The sequence below is a fragment of the Neovison vison genome, chromosome 10 (genome assembly GCF_020171115.1).
Source record: "Neovison vison isolate M4711 chromosome 10, ASM_NN_V1, whole genome shotgun sequence".
NCBI classification, from domain to species: Eukaryota; Metazoa; Chordata; class Mammalia; order Carnivora; family Mustelidae; genus Neogale; species Neogale vison.
In genome coordinates this window covers 60363610-60383957 of record NC_058100.1, presented here as the reverse complement: position 1 = coordinate 60383957, position 20348 = coordinate 60363610, and the positions used below count along the sequence as shown (strand labels likewise).

At 44.0% G+C, this 20348-nt stretch overlaps 1 protein-coding gene across 10 annotated transcripts in view; it reads right to left on the bottom strand.

Moving 5' to 3' along the window:
• ENAH (ENAH actin regulator) overlaps nucleotides 1-20348 on the bottom strand; it is a 132242-nt gene that overhangs the window by 39393 nt on the left and 72501 nt on the right. The window lies entirely within an intron of this gene.

Sequence of the window (20348 nt, the reverse complement as noted above, 5' to 3'; positions counted from 1 at the left end):
GAAAAGTAAATGAAACTGAGATACAGGAGGTCAGCTTCCATAGCTGACTTAATTTCACAGTATCTACCCTCTTGAGCATTTAGAAGACTTTGCAGCTGAAAAAAATTCAGGGGAGACACTTAAAATTAACTTAACCTAAGAAAATTCATTTCTACTAGTTGGACAAAAGTCGTTTTAAATAGCCTGTAGCAATTAAAGTGTTTTATAGTCATTGATGTAAATAAGAGTATATCTTCATTGCACTCTGAAAAAACATCAAAACTATTCACTGTTTCACCAAGCCATATTTAATGATTCCTTTTCCCCCCCAATATGTTTATATACTTGACAAAATATCTTACTAAATACACGTGGCCACTTCAAATAGCCATTTATTATTTAGGCTACCTACATTAAAATTTACCCTAAGTATTAATGAAGTAAATTCTCTTTAACAGAAAAAAACTCAGTGAGAAGATGATGCTAATTTATGAAAAGGAGAAGGGCTTACATAAAATCAAGGTGACACTCAAAATTGGGATGGGAAAAATAAAATTAAAAATTTTCTTACTATTACATTAGTGACATTTATAACTTTGTATCAATAATTTTCTATAAAATTCCAAAGAAATTCTTTTCAGCGTAGGAAAGATTTTCTTTTTCCCTCGGTATTAGCCAAAAAACAATGAACAGATTAAAATATACTGACTCAAGAAAGACTGCATAAAGGCAAACAAGACAGACAGTATTTTAGATTCCCCAAACTGTTTTCTTTAAATAATACAATTTATGCTAACTAAAAAAGTTTACATAGAATCAGAACCAAACCAATTTAAAGACCATACATCTGAAAATGGCAATAAATCTTAAATAATCAGAATTTTAAAATCATTTATAGATTTAATATCATCCAATTAAGTTTAAACCTTGCTTTAAAAATATTACATACAGCAGATATTTTCAAACACAAAATAAATAAGATCAAGAAATGTCACCTTTGCTAAGTACTTTCAACAACCCTATTATTATTATTATTATTATTATTATTAAAGCCGCATGCACAACATTCACTGTAATGACAGGAGAGAGACCACAGGCATACATGTAACATGTCTACCAAGTCAATCACATCATTTCAGAGGAGACAAACAATTTAGGAAATTTTCTATAGTTATATTTTAAGTTTAAACTTTAAAAGAATCTGTCTTACCAATGTCTGCAAATGACTACTCCTGTAAAGCCTTCATCAATAAATATGCCTGATCTTCAGGTTTTACCCTTCTGTTCTTTTAATTCATGTTTAAAGGGAAAAAGAGTAAGGAAAATATAAAAACTTACAAGAAAGCCCTGAGACAGGATCTCGCCTCGGACAGCAAAGCGCCTGCCAGACTGCGCTGCCAATCACACTGGCTCAGCCATCTGACCACTGTCGGAATGCCAGGAGCCCATGCAGACCTCACGAGACCCCCACTCGCCACCAGAAACTCCCACTCTTGTCTCCGTTTACACCTGCTAAGCACCACTCTCGCACTCGGTATCTTAAGGCATCTTTCTACGGACTTCCACTGCTCGCCACCGCATCAAATACTGCTCTCCGTCCTACCGCATTCCTGCCGGATGCTGATGCCACTCTGTCCAGGCTCAGCTGGGGGGTGGGGGAGGGTGGGCAGTGCAAGAAGTGGCAGTCACGGCCCCGACCAGGCGGACGCAGGAATGGATGCCTGCGGCAGGCTAATGGTCAGCGCCAGTGCCGGTGCTCCGCACACCCGCAGAGACCCCGTCTCTCCAAGTCAGCCACAGGACTCATCAGGCTCGGTGCTCAGACGAGCACGGGCCCTGAAGGAAAGTACGCACCGAGGAGGTTACGATGCGCCAAACCCACAAGATGTAGCATCTGTACTGGACTTCCAGAGAAGCGAAATGAGCTCATCTATCAGCCGCTCTCCCCGAGACAGTCCTGTCAGGGGGTGCCCACCACTCCCCTTGGGGTTTGGTCTGAACGGCAAGAAGGAAGCAGCCTCGGTGAAGTGGCAGCGGCAACTGCGCCGGGCTGTTTGCATCTTATCAGTACGACATGCTCCCGCCGGAGAGAATCACAACGGCAGACTCTCGGCTACAGTCCCCGACGCAGCTGGTGATGGGGCTATTACCCCTCTCGGCCTTTTTTCTGAGTGGTCAATGAGATGATGCTTGCGTAAAGCTGGTTTTTATTTCACTTTGCTGTCTGTTGAGGGGGCACGTCCATCACCAGCTTCCAAATGAGCAGCATTCGTGCTCTGACCATCAGTAAAGCCCCCAGGTGTGACCCTCGTGACCACGCCGTTCTACGACATATGTTTTAAAAGGGAACAAAAGCAAATGTGTGTGTGTGCGCTAAGGTGTCAAGAACAAAACAGAGAAAGACACTGCAGTGGTGTGGCTGTCTGCAATGAAAAACAAAACCAAAACCAAACAAAATTGGGCAGCGCGGGCACGCCAGTGGTGCAGCCACTGCTGCAAAACAGGATGGAGATTCCTCAAAACTTAAAAAAACAGAGCTACCCCACAATCCAGCAATTCTGCTTCAGGGCATATATCTGAAGGAAATGAAAACAAGACACCCAAGAAACACCCACACCCCTATGTCTGCTGCAGCCTCAGTCGCAACAGTCAGGACGCTGCAAAAACCTACTATCCATCCGCGGATGAACGGATCAAGAGGATGCAGTGTGTGAGATATTCTATTCTGGAACCTTACGAAATACACACAAGGGTGTATCACTCAGCAGTAAGAAAGAAGGAAATCCTGTCACTTGCGCGAACATGGATGGACCCTGCAGGTATCACGCTAAGCGGAATAAGCCAGACAGAGAAAGACAAAGACTGCATGGCATCACTCGTGTGTGGACTTGAACAAACAAACTTACAGAAACAGCAGAAAAGTGGCTGCCAGGGCCTGTGGGGAAAAGGGAGGTAAACAGAGGTTGGTAAAAAGGTACAAACTTTGAGACATAAGATGCATAAAGACCAAGGCTCGAATACACACATGGTGACTGTGGTTGACAGCACCGTATGGTGTAACTGAAATGTGCAGACGCACCCACAACACACACACACACACACACACACACACACACAGGTGAAGATGATAGATGTGTTAATTAACTGGATGGGAGGGATCCTTCCACAGTATATGCTGTATCGGGTCATCATGACATGTGCTTTAAATATCTTACAATTTTGTTCATCAATTATACATCCATAAAGCTGAAAAAAAGGCACATACATATATATATGTGGGTCTCATTCTGCAGGACCCCGTGTCAGCAGACACAAGAATCACAACAAAGACCACACTGTGTTCAGAGTAATGGTGTTAAAAAGGGCATTTTAATACATTTTCAAAAAATGTTCATTTTTTCTTTTAAAATACATGCAGGTTTTTTTAAGATTTTATTTATTTATTTGACAGACAGATCACAAGCAGGCAGAGAAGCAGGCAGAGAGAGAGAAGAGGAAGCAGGCTCCCTGCTGAGCAGAAAGCCTGATGTGGGGCTCGATCCCAGGATCCCGGGATCATGACCTGAGCTGAAGGCAGAGGCTTTAACCCCCTGAGCCACCCAGGCGCCCCCAAGCAGTTTTTAATAAAAGAAAATCTTTATATATCTCAGGAGTGTCATGGATCTCTAGCAACATATGAAAAAATGCCAACATACAAACTTCTCTCTTGTGTCGTCATGCCAAGTCTCAGGGAAACTGTACAGGTGATGGGGTTCCCCTGCCCCTTTGATTCTTGAATCCTTCCCCAACTTATAGCCTCAAGAAACATTGTATTCCTTTCTCAGCAAGTGCAAGATGGCTGCTGACAGCTGACAGACTGCGGAGAATTCCTTACAGGCTTGAACTGCGATAGTCCCGACGTGTCCCCAGCCCACATCTGTTCTAACATCATTTATCTTCGGCTGTGGAATCAACGACTCTGCCCCCAGCTAAAGAAACTGTCAGAGTCAACCAGAATGTACCAGCTGCCACATCCCGACCGACACTCAAGAATGGGAGACTGACTCATGTCCCATGCTTACTTCCCTGCAGGGCCCCTCGGCCACCACGGGCACCAGGATGCACATGCACAATCTGGCAGCAGCTACTTTAACAAGCAGGATCTGCTTATTGCTGGAGCCTGTGCTCTATTCAGTGACACAAAACAGAAATCCAGGGCCCTGCTCACCCCTTCCTTTTCATTACGACTAGTGAACCTACTGCCAAGCCCTTCCTGTCGCCTCGAAATCCCTCTCTCCGAACAGCCTCCACTGCTCCGTGACCTCTTGTCCAGAAAGTGGTTTGCAGAGGGATGCACTTACCCCAGAATGCTGACCACACACAGGCATGGGAAAGAAAACACCAGCACTTCTATTTCTGTTCATTTTTGTCTCATGCCTTTTTTTCCTTAGGTTTCATAATATATGCAAAATGTCAACACCCAAGTACTTACACCAGACACACACACAAGCAGGGATCAGCTCCAACACTCGCGGACCGCTAGCCCTGACTGTGGCGGCAGCATCGCCTCACAAAGCTGCCCGTTCTGATCTCGGTACGACCCCCTTCCCCAGAGCAGCCAGTGAACCAGATCAACTCGCCTCCCTCCATAAAACGTCTTCAATTGCTTCGCACTGGTCTTCAGCTAAACCTCAAACTCCAGGGCCCTCTCTCTGTGATGTGACCACTGCCTCTGTCATCCAGTTCATGCTGTCTCCCCAGGCTTCGGGCATGCCGGTCTTCCCACCTTCCCGATAGGCTCGCCTATAGCGCCTCCCTCTGCCTGCCCCCCTCCCCGACCCCCTTCCCCGGCTCCCTTGCCCATGCCCTCCTGCCCATAGTTGTTTTTCCCTGGGTGGCGGGAAGATTTCCTTCCGCAGTAACTAGAACTTGCTGATAGTCTACACTCAATGTGAGTTCCCATCAGGCCCCTACAATGAGGACAATCATTACCCTCCTTCACTAGGAGTTTTTTTCCCCTACTTCAAGTTTTAGCAACCATATTCTCCTGTTAGCCACTTCAAAAAATCTGAAAGGATATAATAAGCATGAATATAAATTAGGTAATTATCAAATTATCTAAGAAACTTGAAGAATCTGTCTGAGGACTTAGGAGAGAGGTTTGAGTACAATATTATAATTGGGCAAAGTGGTCCAAACTTCTACTTGGGCAAGAGACAGACCAAACAGGCACACAACAGCCCACAACACTGGAGACCAACTGGGGGAGAACAACCAAGACACCCAGTTCAGCGCGGAAGTTCTGACTGAGGCACCGGCAGGAACACAAGGACACCTCAGATCACTTCTCAGAAAACCCATACCACTTCACTTATCCACATGGAAGGAGCAGAAACAGTGTAACCAAGAGAAGTGTTTGCACTCTCGCCATACAACAGAGGCTTTCAAAGACCCCGTCTCTTCATTCCTACTTCTACAAAACAAAAAGAATTAAGAGGATCAAAAAAGGTATCAAGTTTTCAAGTGAATGCTCCTAGATGTGGGAAAAAATGAAGGCAGGGCAGCCGTGGGCAGGGGAAATCAGGCCTGGGGACAAAAGATGATGTGGTCAGAGATTTTGCGAACCCGGTTGAGTGCTTCCTCTGTTTGCATTCAGCTCGGCACACACTTCTTGTGCAATTCACCACGGTTTAAGAGGTTGAGTTTTTTTTTTTAAACTAAAGAATCTGCAGAAAGCTTTCTGCTTTGCTTTTAAGCTCTTTACTTTAAAAAAATGCTAAGATTCGGTCATTGCATTCACCATACACCACGGCCCAACAACTTTAAAATAAGAAAGCCAACTACCGAAATGTGAGAGTCCCACTGGCAAATGTGTGACAGCACACCTAGACATGCGACATACGCTTTTTATTACGCTGGACTTCTCACGCTGCCATGCGTGACCCATGCTACAAGACAGCTGGAACCATGAACACATCACGCTGAACAAAAGCTGGTCACAAAAGAGCACGTATCATCTGGTTCGACGTACAGGGAACATCCAGAATAAGTGAGTCTCCAGAGAGCAACTCCGTGGTCACCAGGAACAGGGAGGGGTGGTGGCGGCGGCTCCCAGCTGGGGGGCTGCCTTCCTGTGTGACTGAACTGGCTAAGGCTGCCGGCGGGGACAGCTGCTCAACCCGGTGAAAGCACCGACCACTGGGCCGTACGCCTCACACAGGGAAACACTGTGCAAAAGCTCCAGAAAGCTGTAAAGGAAAAATACAGTGCCATGGTGGCTTTGTGTTCTTTATCTCAGAATTGTTTTTAACACAAACTTGAAAAGTATTTTGACCCCTATCACCTTTCCCTTATAGAAAATATAAAAGGTGATTATGTCTGGGTGGTAGGATTTTAAGTTTTTTTTCCTTCTTCTTTATGTTTTTCTACACTGCTTAAATTCTTAAAATAAGCACACAAATTTTTAATCATAAAAAACAAAACAAAACAAAACAAAAACAAACCACTTATCTTTCCCTGAAAAACAAAATTTGTAGAAATCAGAGTTCCATTAGCCAGAGCTCTGGCCAGCTGAGGGCCCTCCTGACTCTGGCCTTAGATCAAAGAAAAGGACACAAATGATGAAGGAAGGGACCCAAACAATGATACCAGGGTGACCCCAAGGGTCTGGATGGGCTACAAGGCTAGGATGCCATTTCCATACTCAAGAGCTGGTGTGTAAAGGTCCGTGGCAGCGCCCCTGCCAGCAGGAATCAACAATGAAGGGGTTTCTTAGGTGGTGCCTCTGAATACCCACGCGCTCGTCGGGGCAGTTCATCCCAGTGACACCAGGACAGCGGGCTCCCTGTCCGTGGGGCCCAGCGCCTGGCTCTCATCTCTGCACAGGAACTCCAGCTACCCCAGCATGGAGACCAGGAAGCAACTTCTACCGAAAACCACATCAGGCAATTAATACTTGCAACGAAGGTACACAAATTTACTTTTTGAAACTCAAAAAAAGGTAAAGTCTTATTAAAAGGATAGTTTGGTTAAATACATAAAACACAAAATAAGCTGGGCTTGTTCACGTGGTGCAGGGTTTACCGCTGGGGCTGCTGGAGGGGGTGAGGGGGTGGGAGGACAGAGGCAGAGGGAGCAGCAGACTTCAGGTGGAGCAGTGAGCCTGATGTGGGACTCGATCTCAGGACCTAGAGATCATGACCTGAGCTGAAGGCAGAGCCTCAAATGACTGAGCCACCCAGGCACCCCATTACCCTCTAAATACACTGTCTCACGAATAGCGGTTAGCAGGCCATACACTTGGCTGCCTATTCAAACGTGATGGTTTGTGATGGTGATGAAGAATTGGTTTATTTACTCAAATAACACTAAAAACGGGGATTGTTTATGTTATAAAACTTATAAAAATTAAGGAAACTTTAAATTATGAGTGTCACAGGTTCCCACTCTTAATAAAGTGTTACTCAATAAAGTACTTCTTTTTCAGGAAAACTGTACACTAAATACTTACCTTTTAAATTTTATATATACATACATATATACATATAAATATTTTTTTTTAAAGATTCTATTCATTTATCTGACAGAGATCACAAGAAGGCAGAGAAGCAGGCAGAGAGAATGGAGGAAGCAGGCTCCCTGCTGAGCAGAGAGTCCGATGCAGGGCTCGATCCCAGAACTCCGGGATTATGACCTCAGCCGAGGGCAGAGGCTTTAACCCACTGAGCCACCCAGGTGCCCCTTAAATTGTATTTTTAATATTTATTTTAACCTTTAGGTTTCTATTATTCTACTTTCTTCATTAGACATTTTTCATGTTAAATCTGAATCTTGTAACTACTCATCCTCTAAAAGTAAGATGTAAAAGCAGCAGCAATTCATTGTTGTTTACAAACAAAATGGGGGTTGAGGGGTCTTCAGTACCAGCAAGAGCCTGGAAGGAAACACCATGAAACGCCAGGACAGCCTGCGGGAGCCCAAGGTCCCTGCGATGTGCTGTGTGACTGGGGAGTTAGGCCTTGTACTGTCTCCTCAGAGTTAGCGGTCTGCCTCGCTGGACTTGAAGATGCTCAGAGGTAACATCTGTGCCACGTTCACATCCTAATGTGAGCAACCAGCTTGGCACGGAGTAACTGATATATTTGTTTAGCTCAAGTGATTTTTCACAGAATCCACTCAAATTAAAGAGCTTGTAGAAGGTATACTGTGTGCTAGCGGTCATCTAAGTACCTTTACTTCAATCCATCTAAATGATGCAAATGGGTAAGATGAATAGGAGAACAAATCAATCTGTACATAATTTTACTAAAAAGGAGAGATACATAAGACCAAAAATATTTAAACAAAAGTCAGGGAAATAAAACTGGTCTTAAATTTAAAAACAAAACAAAAAACAAAACAAAAAAACCCTTTGTGTGGATGTATCTGAAGTTTTTAATGGACTGTAACGTTGGGATCCCATGAGCCTCCAGGAAAGAGGGAATTCTTTAAAAACAAGCAAGAAGCCTTGTCCACAGCCACTTCCCAACACGAAGAAATTCAGGTGAGGGCAAGTTCTTTGCTCAGTCCTTAGGACCAAGAGCCATCAGAAGGCAGGGCACAGGGCAACCCTTCAAGGGAGGCAGGACCGCAGAAACCAGAGCTGTCCTGAGACAGGCAGTCTGGCCATGCATCCTCTCACCACGTACCCTCCTAACAAGCTTACCCGGAGCTTGAGTTTAAGCAAACCCACACTCCACACACCGGCTGCCATTGCTCTTCATAGGAAGGTGAAGTGCACAAGAAACACCAGTGGGACATCTAGATAACACTCGCTCAGAATCATACTGTACTGAGTAGAGGGGAAGTTTTGGCAGAAAATAAAAGCTGCACTAACAGACAAGGTGGGATCACCACGGTCCTGAACAGCCCCACTTCGGGGGGATGCGATACTTGAAAACAGAACCACACTCTGCAAACGGAAGCAGATGTGTTTCTTTACAAGTGAGAAGATGTCATTCAAGCTGAATTCCCCAAAGAATAGCATGGATCCCGCTGGAGTGGAAAAATAGTTATGATTTCGTGCGAATAGAATTCTAGACGTGCTGACATCCACTCATGGAAATAATGCTACCAGGTACTATTACTGCATTAAATACACTTGAGAGCTGTTTATAGATCACATCTTAGTCCAAATTAGCAGGCAGTAGGTCAGCAGAGATGCTTTGAGTAACTTGATCTGTTTGTGCCAAGAGAATCTGCTAGTAAAGACTAGCATAGTCACTAACTTCGGTTCTGCCAAATTTATTTATTCAATCCAGAAATTAAAAGTTTAAAGTGTTCTGAGAAAACACAAAGTTCCTCAGTGGTGAAAGCAGCAGCAGAAAAAGACGTGGCCCAGGATGCAGGGGGCAGTCTGCTGAATGTACAGTCCAGAGGGGCCAGAGCCCAAGGACCAAGAGCCACATGAAGGAGCTGCTTTGTTCTAAGAACAATGGAAAGCAAGCAGAACGCTATCTGGTGCCCACGATAGCAGGACTGTGACAATCTACAGTGCTCCACATCAATGCAAGGTCTCCCCCCCCCGTAGTACTTGTAAAGAGACCAGAGACCCACTTCCTGGTAATTAATGTCACTCATTCAGTTGACATCCTCAAATTGGGATGTACGCTCCCAAGGCTTAAATATATGAAGACTAGGGACTCTAAATCTGAGTAAGAAAAGGTAATTCTTATGTTTAGCACAGCATTACCACAGTAAAGACCATGCATTCCTACGTGAACAACACTGTCATAACCAAATACTCCCGAAAGTTTCAGAAAACAGAAGCTGTTTGTTTTCTGGTGTGAATTTTCTCAGAAATTGCAAAAGCCCACAGAAACAGCAGGTCTACCTTATGAGAACTATTTTCAGTGTCTTCCCATGAGCAGCTCGCTGTGTTCATTCTACCTCACAATCACCACTCTGTCCCTCTGGTGGGACACACGCTACCAGGCAGACTTGTCTGTCTTCTCTACCCAATTCACAGCCTCTTAAGGTCCACAATTTTGAATTACTCATTTTTGTTTCTCTCATAACACGTAACACAGAACCTTATTAAGAGTGTAAATAATTCGAGTGCCTGGGTGGCTCAGTGGGTTAAGCCGCTGCCTTCGACTCAGGTCATGATCTCAGGGTCCTGGGATCGAGTCCCGCATCGGGCTCTCTGCTCAGCGGGGAGCCTGCTTCCCTCTCTCTCTCTCTCTGTCTGCCTCTCCGTCTACTTGTGATTTCTCTCTGTCAAATAAATAAATAAAATCTTAAAAAAAAAAAAAAAGAGTGTAAATAATTCAGTTCCCTGTAGCTTTTCTTCTTTAGAGCATGAGACCCACCTACCTCTTAGGTATTTTCTATGAGTTAACAAAACAATATTCTTTATACAATACCGACTTCAAAGATACTACTATTTAATACCATCTGGAAAAGAGACTGATTAGAATTTTTCTGTCTTGCTATTAGAACACAGAAACAGGAATGCCCAATGTTCACTCAGAGACAGCAATGTACACAAGCTCTTTGCTGAATGCAAACACAGACAAACCACAATACACCACCCCACCTACAGACCAATACAGGGCAGTCCAAAATCCAGCTCTAAGAACAGCGGGGCAGCTCGGCTGCCCCTGTTTTGTGACTGGTCTCGGCAGAGAAGTAGGTCCTGCAAGTCAGTTCTCCCCATCAATGAAGAGCAAGGTGGAATCTGTTCTATCAGAGCTGCTCCCTACTCCCTACATCCTTATTTAAAGATGGAAAAACCTAACAAAACAGGTAGCAGAATTTCTGACATCCAGCAAATACTTCTCCAATTTATGGGCAACAAACAGGACTAAATTTCAGGAATACAAGTAAAGGGACTATATAATTACCACTCTGCTGCGGTAAAGTGTGCAAATAATCGAGGATGACATCCCAGATCACGGCAGCGCCACTCATTAAATTTTAAACTGTCTGTAAAGTAAGCTGAGAAACATCCCCAGCCAGACCTGAGTCAGACCTAACAAGAGGTCCCGCCACCAGAGAAGCAGAGAAACAAGAATGACAGGCAGAGAGAAGAGCGTGTCTGACAACAAACTTCAGGTCACGGACACCTTCCATAAGACTATGACATGCAGATTCAACAGAAAAATCTTGTCTCTTGTAGTCATTCGGTCACATCCTTCTGCAGCGGGACCAGCTCCAAGTCTGTGAGGTAAGACTAACGCTGCCACGCCCGTGAACAATGCAGTGTCAGACCTGAGTCACAGCCACACTTAAGTGCTTTCCCCAAACAGCTAGCCATCTGGAACATCAAAGTCTAGAAGCAAATATTTTCAAGTACATTTATTACAAATCATTATCTCCGGATTATAAAACATGTAATTCAACTATGAGAACATCACAGTGGAAATCACAAGAGAAGTCACAAACGTACCAATGAGAAACCAGAACCTGAACTTCTAAGAGGCAGAGCTCACACAGCCACAGGGGTTATTAGTGTTGGAGAGAAAATGGTTCCAAATCTATTGCTGGGCAATTTTTAAACCTGCAGCAGGAAACAGACCCCCATTCTCCCTGCTGCTGACAGGTGGTGACAATCCGGACAGGAGTGAGGTCTGCACTCTGCCCACCACCGGACAGGCCCACCCTGGGAGTCATCCTGATGGGGAGGACAGAAGACGCAGAATAGAGGGAAGAATAATGACAGAAGAAAGGCTCCTCTGTTGTAAGCAAAGCTAGGCTTATCTTAAAGACACAGAGTCTTAAAGAGATAGAAAATATGGAACCTCAATTGTCAACCACTAAGAAGACAAGAGCTCTTTGCTAGGCTGCCTGGAGAGGATAAAAGCCATTGGAAATTCTCTCCTCAGTCAACAGTGCTCCTGATGATTAAGGAGGGCAGTCATCCTCAAAGGTTCTGGTCCCGACCCCCTCATACTCTTAAACATTATTAAAGACCCTGAACAGCTCTTGTGAAGGTGAGTTATAGCTACTGTTATTTGCTGTATTAAATAAACAATATTCTTCCAGTTTTAATCTCTAGTAATTCATTTTAAAAATAGTAATTCTTTTCCAAAACAAAATTATTTCCCAAATAAAAAATAGTACTATCAGGATGACATGGCTTTATATTTTTACAAATCTCTTTAATGTTTGGTTTAGCGAATACACCTGGATTATTTTATTTGCTTTTGCATTCAGTATGTTACAGCACCTTGCTTTGGCTGAAATATAAGAAGGAAAAAGGAGAGCCTTACAGACTCCCTGGAAGGGTCTAGAAGAGGGTCCTCAAGGATCCCTGGAGGATACTTCTTAAATCCTGAGTAAGGGCTTTCAACTCAAGATTTCTGATGCTGCAGGTGGCTTGGCCCAAAGAAAATGAGATATGGAGAGCAAGTTAGATAGAGACCACAATCCAGGGATGGCATCGCTTCTTGACCTTTTGGCCAAAGATCAAGTGCAGAATCCAGGGATGGCATCAACCCCTCTGATGACAAGGGGACGATGAGGGCATCTACAAACCACTAGCAGAAGCTACAAGGTAAACCACTCATTCAAACTGTCCTGACCAAGAACTAGCAACAGAGTAATTCCAAGTATGACTCACCACAAATACTGGAGGATAAAGCTATCCTGAACAAATGAGAAGGATGTAATACCTTAGTGTTTACCACTGGCACTAATCCAGTCACTTTCTAGTCCCAGAACTTCAAGATAGCTCTTGCAGGTGAGGCCAAGGGAACAGAACCAGCGAGAGGCAGCCTTCCAAGGGAATCTGGGTCTGGTGCAGCCACTAAAAGTAATGATGCCTACTATGCTCCATCCTGGGGAGAACAGAGATCCATCACCCAGATCACTTTCCAGAAGCACTCAGTGCCCCCTGGAAGCCCAGCTGAGAAAGGGAGAGACATGGGTGGGAAACTAAGGCTTAGAAGTATGATGGGTAGGACACAGGAACTAGAAGCCTGAATCAGCAGCTCCTGACCTGTTTCACAGCTGAAAACCCTTTTATTACTTTAACTAACCCCCTTGGACTAGACGTTAGGAGTGAGCCTGTGCAAAGAACCTTTCACAAGTAATCAGACATGCAGCTGGTCATGTTTTCAATTCAGGTCCTGGGACTATTTAAACTTTTCTTATTGGCATCTTGGCACAATCACATAATCACAAAAAGATCCAAAAATTCCTAAAATGTCAGTAACAGTAGATCAGAATTGCTGATAGGTTTTAAGCGGAGTATCTCTACAAAGAGCTGGTAATTTTTAGTCCCAAGCAAAAAAACTTAGTATTTGAGTTAGTGGTGTAATATCACCTATCACTAGAACATATGGTGTACTGTTCGGTCAGCTTTCCAAACCGAGGGAGATCATCTCACAACTACTTGTTGTGTGGTAGTCTTGTGGGTAACAAACTGAAAATCACTGTTCTAACATGAAAGAAATCATCTTCCACAGATAGGACATACACATGTTATACTCATGTTAACTCTGTCAGTAAGTTACTGAACTGGGGCACCCGATGGCTCAGTCTGTTAAACCCAAGCCAAGTCATGATCCTGGGATTGGGCCCCATGGGCTGTGCTCAGCAGGGAGTCTGCTTGAGATTCTCTCCCTCTCCCCCTCTCACTAATAAGTAAGTAAATCTTCAAAAATGTTACTCAACTTGGGCCTGAACACATTTGCTCTCTAATTTCATTTTCAAGTCTGTAGAAAAAATTAATAGTTTCTTTGCCTGATGACAAAACTGTCTATGTACCTTCCTTTCTGAAACCTGGACTCAGATTCACAGTAAAAATCGACTTTATGAACTATGTTTTCACTCCAAAGCTAACGGTCATACCACGTCTCCCACAGACAACGTCCTCGCCCGCAGAGCTCTGCCAAGGTCCTGTAAAATGGGCAGCCAGAAGCCCTTCTCAAGGAAAATAGGCACCTAAGGGGGTGAAGCACTAGAGTATTGGCTTCCCGTGCGCTCACCTGACTCACTGCTGTCACGCTCCCATCTCAATTTCCCCTCTGTTCTCGTGATTTCTGTCTCCAGGAGGCATCTCATGCTTGTCCCCCTCGCCTCGAGCAGCTCCCTTTTCAAACCACTGCCACTTTCTTAAGTACAGCTTCTTTCCCCTCGCGCCACCTGCTCAAAAACTCCACTAACTCTGTGTCTCCCAAAGGCCCTTCTTGATCAGACCTAGCTTCTGACTTTCTCCCCAAAGGACAAAACAGGCAAACAGGGCTCACTCCTTCCCCTCCCGTTCTGCCATCTCCCAGCTCCCTGTGCCTACACTTCATTTACCTTCCTAAAGTAGCTCCAAAAGCCACCTCATCAACACCTGCTCAGTGGCCCCTCTGCAGACACCTCATTCCCCTTCAGATAGGACTTCATCTATGCCTCAGCGGGGGCCTTCTTTCAGGGACAATGGGTGTGTCTTCTCTCCCCTCCAAGATAAGAACCCCTGGACAGGAGATCTGAGTGCATTCAGATGCACCCAAACGATGGAAGAATTAACAAACTTCCTCTGAGGAAAAAAAAAAAGGAACAAGGCAGGTTTTCACCAGGGAGTGAAGACAAGGAAGAGGCTAAAGAAAACCAAAGTCCTTCCTCAAGCAAGTTAACCCATATTGCAAAATTTTCCAGGTGTTTATGAAGATTAGCATTCAAAAACAACATCTTAAAGCTTTGTAATACTAATGTCTTCATCTCATTGAATTCCCAGCATGATCTCCTAACGTGGTCTCCAAAGGAAACAGTAGTAGAGAAGTTAAGAGAAGGCACTCGGCCACCACAGGAAAGGACAGCATTAGAGAAGTTAGGGAAGGTACCCGGACACCACGGGAAGAGACTGGCTCTGACTCCAATTACAAGTGCTTTCCACTAAATGAAAGACCTTGAAATCTTACTAAAATACATGAGACAAAAAGTAAATGAAAGCTCTTTTCTTTCCTATTTTCTGGCCCCAAAGTGACTTTCCCCGATGATGTTGATTTGAAAAGCAGAGAAACAGCCCTTACCCCAGCTGTGCCTCCCCCTCTGGGGCTATGACCCAAGGGAAGTCCCCTGGGTCTTGCCAGTAACTGGACACTGGAGACAGAGCTCCACCAGATCAAGCCCCCGTGCCTGTGAAGACTGTGAACCTACACGTGGGGGAGAGTACGGAAGAGGTAAGGATAAAAGCAGGACGTGACCGGACCCATGGAAAGCCTGTCCCACCCACCCGACCCCCAAACCCGTTACTCACTGCATCCTGAGGAGCAGCTAACACTGTCTGTCTCGAAAGAGGACTTCAGTAAGGTAAGTTGATTGGGGAAAACTCAGTGAAAAATACTGTCCAAAAGACAAGCTCTGGAATTCTGTCAAGGTCCGATCTCATAGGATTTTATGAAGGCCTTAATAAAGTGCTCCAAATGTAGCATGTCCAGAATCAAACCTGTGACCCAGGGCCCAGAACCACAATCTCCCCTCTCCTCCTCTGGCTAACGCCATTTTTGCCGGTGGCCTAGATGGTGCTCAGTGGCTGGAGGGACACGTCTGTAATCACCTCACAGCACCCCTGCCTCCTTCCTGGCCTGCCCATCACAGGTCACCGACAGAGATCCTAAATGTGATTTTTTTTTTAATTTATTTATTTATTTGACAGAGAGAGAGAGAGAGCGTGCACACACACACACACACACACGCAGGGGGAAAGACAGGCAGAGGGAGAAGCAAGCTCCCTGCCAAGCAAGCAGCCCAATGCAGGACTCGATCCCAACACCCCAGGATCATGACCTGAGCGAAGGCAGACGCTTAGCCCACTGAGCCCCACAGGTTCCCCCACCTAAATGGGATCCTATGCAGTGGTCTAGCTGTGGGCCCCAGGGCAGGTCGCATGACCTTCTGTAAGCCTCACTCTTCTCTCTAAGAGGAAGACACCCCCAATGCTGCAGGGTTATCATAAAGACCATCAGTGATTGCATGCCTAAGAAGGACCAGGCATACAATAGGCACTTAATAAACATATCATCGTTCCTGCCTCAGACAGGCTTTATGGACAAAATGCAACAACACCCTCAAGGACACAGCAGCCAGAAGTAAAAGCATCACCTCCACATCTCTCTGGTCCTTTTCTTCCATGATGGTTCCATTTCAGGGTGCCACCTTTCTCAACCGTGGCATCACAGCATACCCTAACCAGGCCAGACCTGGGGTGCATGCTAACCTGCTAACCAGCCCACCACGTCCGTGCTAGAGCACACACTTGCTCACAGAACGCGCTCCTGGCCCCCTCACAGGTGGCATCTCCCCGACCCGGCAGATCCGGCGCCTTGCCACGCACAGCCCTCAGTGGGATACAGGCCCCTCCTGGCCTTCCCTGCTTTCTCTCTCAGATCTCTCTCCTCTGTAAATTCTCACACCTAGGCCACAACACTGCCTCTCAGTTGTTCCCAATGGCCCCCCAGACCATCTAGAATGTTCTCCTACCACGGCTGAGGCCTACACATTCTTCAAATCATACCTCCAGCATCATCTGCTGTTCGAATCTCCCCTGGACCCCGGAGTTTTCTTCGGTACTCCCCAGTCCTTGGTGCACACCTCACTCATGGCATCCCACACACTGTGTCCTAATGTGTTGATCTTGTTTCCAGTAGCCCCAGCCCTGCTGAAAGCCTGGAGGACAAGGGACAGCCTCAGCCTGTTAGCATCACTCCCCACGCCTGCACAGGGCCTAAGCTCAGAGCACACTGGATGGCATCTGTGATAGGACCTCAGTATTGGTCCCATGAAACATGTGATCTGCAGGACTGAAAAATAAATGTCACTATTAACTTAAGATATTTCTAGGAACTTTTTGAGATTTCTAAAATCCAATTAATTCTAAAACACATCTCCAAAAGATTGAAAAATGCAGAGATAAATTCATATAAATGCTCATACTGAAGGTATATCAGACCAAATTTCCAGTAAGAGTAGTTAATGGACTCTCTATATAAAAATATTTTTAAAATCTAAAGAAAAATTTAAACATGAGAATCACATTGTGTTCTCTTCTTCAAGCTATAAAATATATCTTATAGCTATAAAATAAATGTAGCAAAAGCAGTCTTAGCTAATGGTAAAATATTTTAAGGTTTTCCCTCTACAAAAATATGCTTAATCTTGGTCAAGAAGAACAAAAGTCGAATACACTTACTGGCTATGCTTATAATTTTTCTTTTTAAAAAGAGAATTTTAAAAATTATTTCCTATTTTCAAATACCCTCAACCTTTCTAAAAAAAAACTGTGCAAATTTACCTCCACTAATCATCACAAGACTAACTTTACATTTTATATAATCCACAACTATTTATCTGCAAAACTGTTATAAATCATACTTGACAAACGACACAGAAATAAAAAATATCAGTCTGGATAATGCCATCTGAATGTAAGCATTTAAATTTTAAAATCGAGTCTATCATTAGAAAAAGGGAAGAGATACATTGTAGCATTTGGTACAGAAGAAGGAAGGCTAATTCAACTCTTTTTAAAAAACGTTAGAACATGTGATTTGTGGTTTTAAATTCCAAATATAACTAGCTGTATTTAGCACCTCCTGTACTTTCCAGTATATTAGATAATTGCACACCAAGTTAAAAACAAAATAAAGGAAAACATTCCTGCCACCCTCCCTTTTCATAAAAGAGATGGAAATATCACACACACACAGAATACCTTATGAAGGTCAGTATGAATAGCCCCAAAGAAAGTAGTTTTTTCTTCATTTAAAAAATGTTTGAGGATTTAGAGAACTCAGGGACAAGGGAGAGGTGAAAGGAGAACCAAGCAATTATGGGTTTTGGCAAAACAGATGGGCTAGTACCTTTAGCCCCTGCTCTGGAGAGCCACATGCTGCCTGGGCGGCTTGGGCTCTGAGCCCCCAACAGTCAGAGTGGCGCCACGGTTTTGCATGTGAAGATGCTGAGGTTCTCAAGAAGATTCTGTCTGAACAAAGGTGTGCATGACTTTAAAAACCTAAAAATCACTCAGAAGGATAAACCAACATTCATGGATAATACTATTAGCAGCTAAAAAAAAAAAAAAAAAACCAAAAAACAACAAAACAAAATGAACAGAACTATTTAATATTGGAAAATGGTTTTACAATGTGGCAAATCATTAAGCAGCAGGAAAGACTGATGTCTGCAGTCACTTCAGCTTTAGGAATGTTTGTTTCTGCTGTTTCTGACCAGAGGTTCACTGGGTATATTGTTTGCTTAGGGAGGGGACACACAAGTCAGGCTTTCCCAACGTGGTTTTGGCAGGAAGACAAAAGATGATTTCAGTAAGGAGCTGGCTGTGAGCCCGAAGCAAACAGCTGTGGAAGGGGAAGGCACGCTCAAGATGAGAGGTGACATTACTGGGTACGTTTGTTTAGGTGGATGGGACAGGCCCACTAAATAACCCCAGGGACGGGAGACACATGTATCCTACTGTGCAGAACTACAGAGAAAACTGTAGCCTTCTGACTCTCAGCGCCTGCCTCCTCCTGTGCCTCCACTTCCAAGTCAGTTAATGCCATCAAAGATCAGAAATCAGTTTACTACAGTAATTTATGAGAAGTCATTTTCTAAATAAACCCTCTCCCAGGCTTTGTCTTCTCTGAGGAAACCAAATCCTCTCTGGAGGGAGCCAGTTAAGCCAGGCCCACCTGTTCCACCACTATCCCCCCTCCCCTCGGCCCCGCATGACAGGCCCAGGCTGTGACACAGAAGAGAACAAATGTCAAGATTATCTAAGAAGAATCTGTTACATTTTTCTGCCTTACCAAATGTTCATGGCTAGTGAGATGATGGGTGATCTCCCTACTTGCCAAACTTTCTAGAATGTGGAAACTACAAGAGAATGTAACAGTGATTCTCCACACTAAGACTCATTGATTTCAAAAGATGGAGATCAGAAGGAAAAACATGAGCATTTGCATTCTGAAAGCAAACTGTAGGACTACACAGGATAAAAGCAATCCTTTCCATTGGGTAAAAACAAACCGATGACAAAATGAAAAACAATCATTTTAACCACGTTAGTAACATTTAGTTCCTAAAGTCCAGGGACACTCTTTTGAAGGTTCAGAAATAAAAATGCTAGTTTGTTTCAAACATGGGGAAGCCAAACGTCAGTGTCATATATATACCCTCTACACTTTGGGCCTTTCATCATTTGGTGTGCAGCTGGCCTCCCTGTAGGATACTGAGCCACAATTCTAGTCTCTCTGCTACAGTGAGACCACAACAAAGGGGACATTCTACCCCTGCAGCAAAGGCAGACAAGAGACGGGCACGGGGGCACTCAGACAATCTACACCTGAGACATGCACATCCCAGGGCTTCTCTAGGCTCTGCACTTAAGATGAACCAGGAACTCCTGAGGCTTCTCAAGACAGAGAAGATATAAGAGCTATGTACCAATTCTTTAGAGAAATCTTCATTTCCTCAGAAGAGCTCATATAAACCAACTACAGGCATAAAAAGGTGGTTTTGGCAAGATTCCCATATGTCTTCTTACTCTGTAATTCATGTCTGAAATACACTAAGCCACAGGCTAGATGTTTCAACCCTTCTTAGAATAAAACATGGTATAAACAAAATTTAACATATCGGTAACAGGTTTTGAAACTCTACACCTTAACAAGATATCAAAAATGAATCTGTCTCTCCTCTTAAAATATATAAATACATTTTTCTTAAGGCACATTTGTATATTCAACATCACTACTAAGCACACAACAAAAGCAAGAGAGATCACATTTACATTATTTTACATAGAACCGATTTTTAGAATATAAAATCTCTCGCTCCCTAAAGAGTTCACCACACACTGACGTATTTGTTTTCAATTTTGAGAACCAAAACTAAAATACAGTTCATCTCTGATACATACACAGATTTAAATCCTGTGTTTTCAGTGAATCGTTTCTGCTTCTCTTTTTTTAACCACCACGCCGTGTCAGAGGAGAGGCAATTCATGGCTCGCACCACCTGAGGGCGCTCCTAAAATCTTTAAACAACTTTCAGAATCAAGTTCTCACGAACGAGGATGAAGGAAATCCAGTCCTACTTGAAATTCACAGGCTCAGCAGTGACTTAAAAAACGTGTTTCAGAAAACATGCGTTTCTTCGTACAAGGGCGAGATGATAAACACACATAATTTATCTCCACTGCATGTTCTCTGAGCCTCACATCATGCAACAAAAGCTGAGGTTCTAGAGGAGGAAGAGCAGAACTACCTTCGAAGGAGAGTTAAAAATTGACTGACTACCCAATATCATGAGATCATCCCTCTAGACCATACGCTTATCATCAACAAGCCAAAGCTTACATTTCTGCAGAGAACAACAGAAATTCGGGAATTACTTCAAATACATTTTACACACACATATAC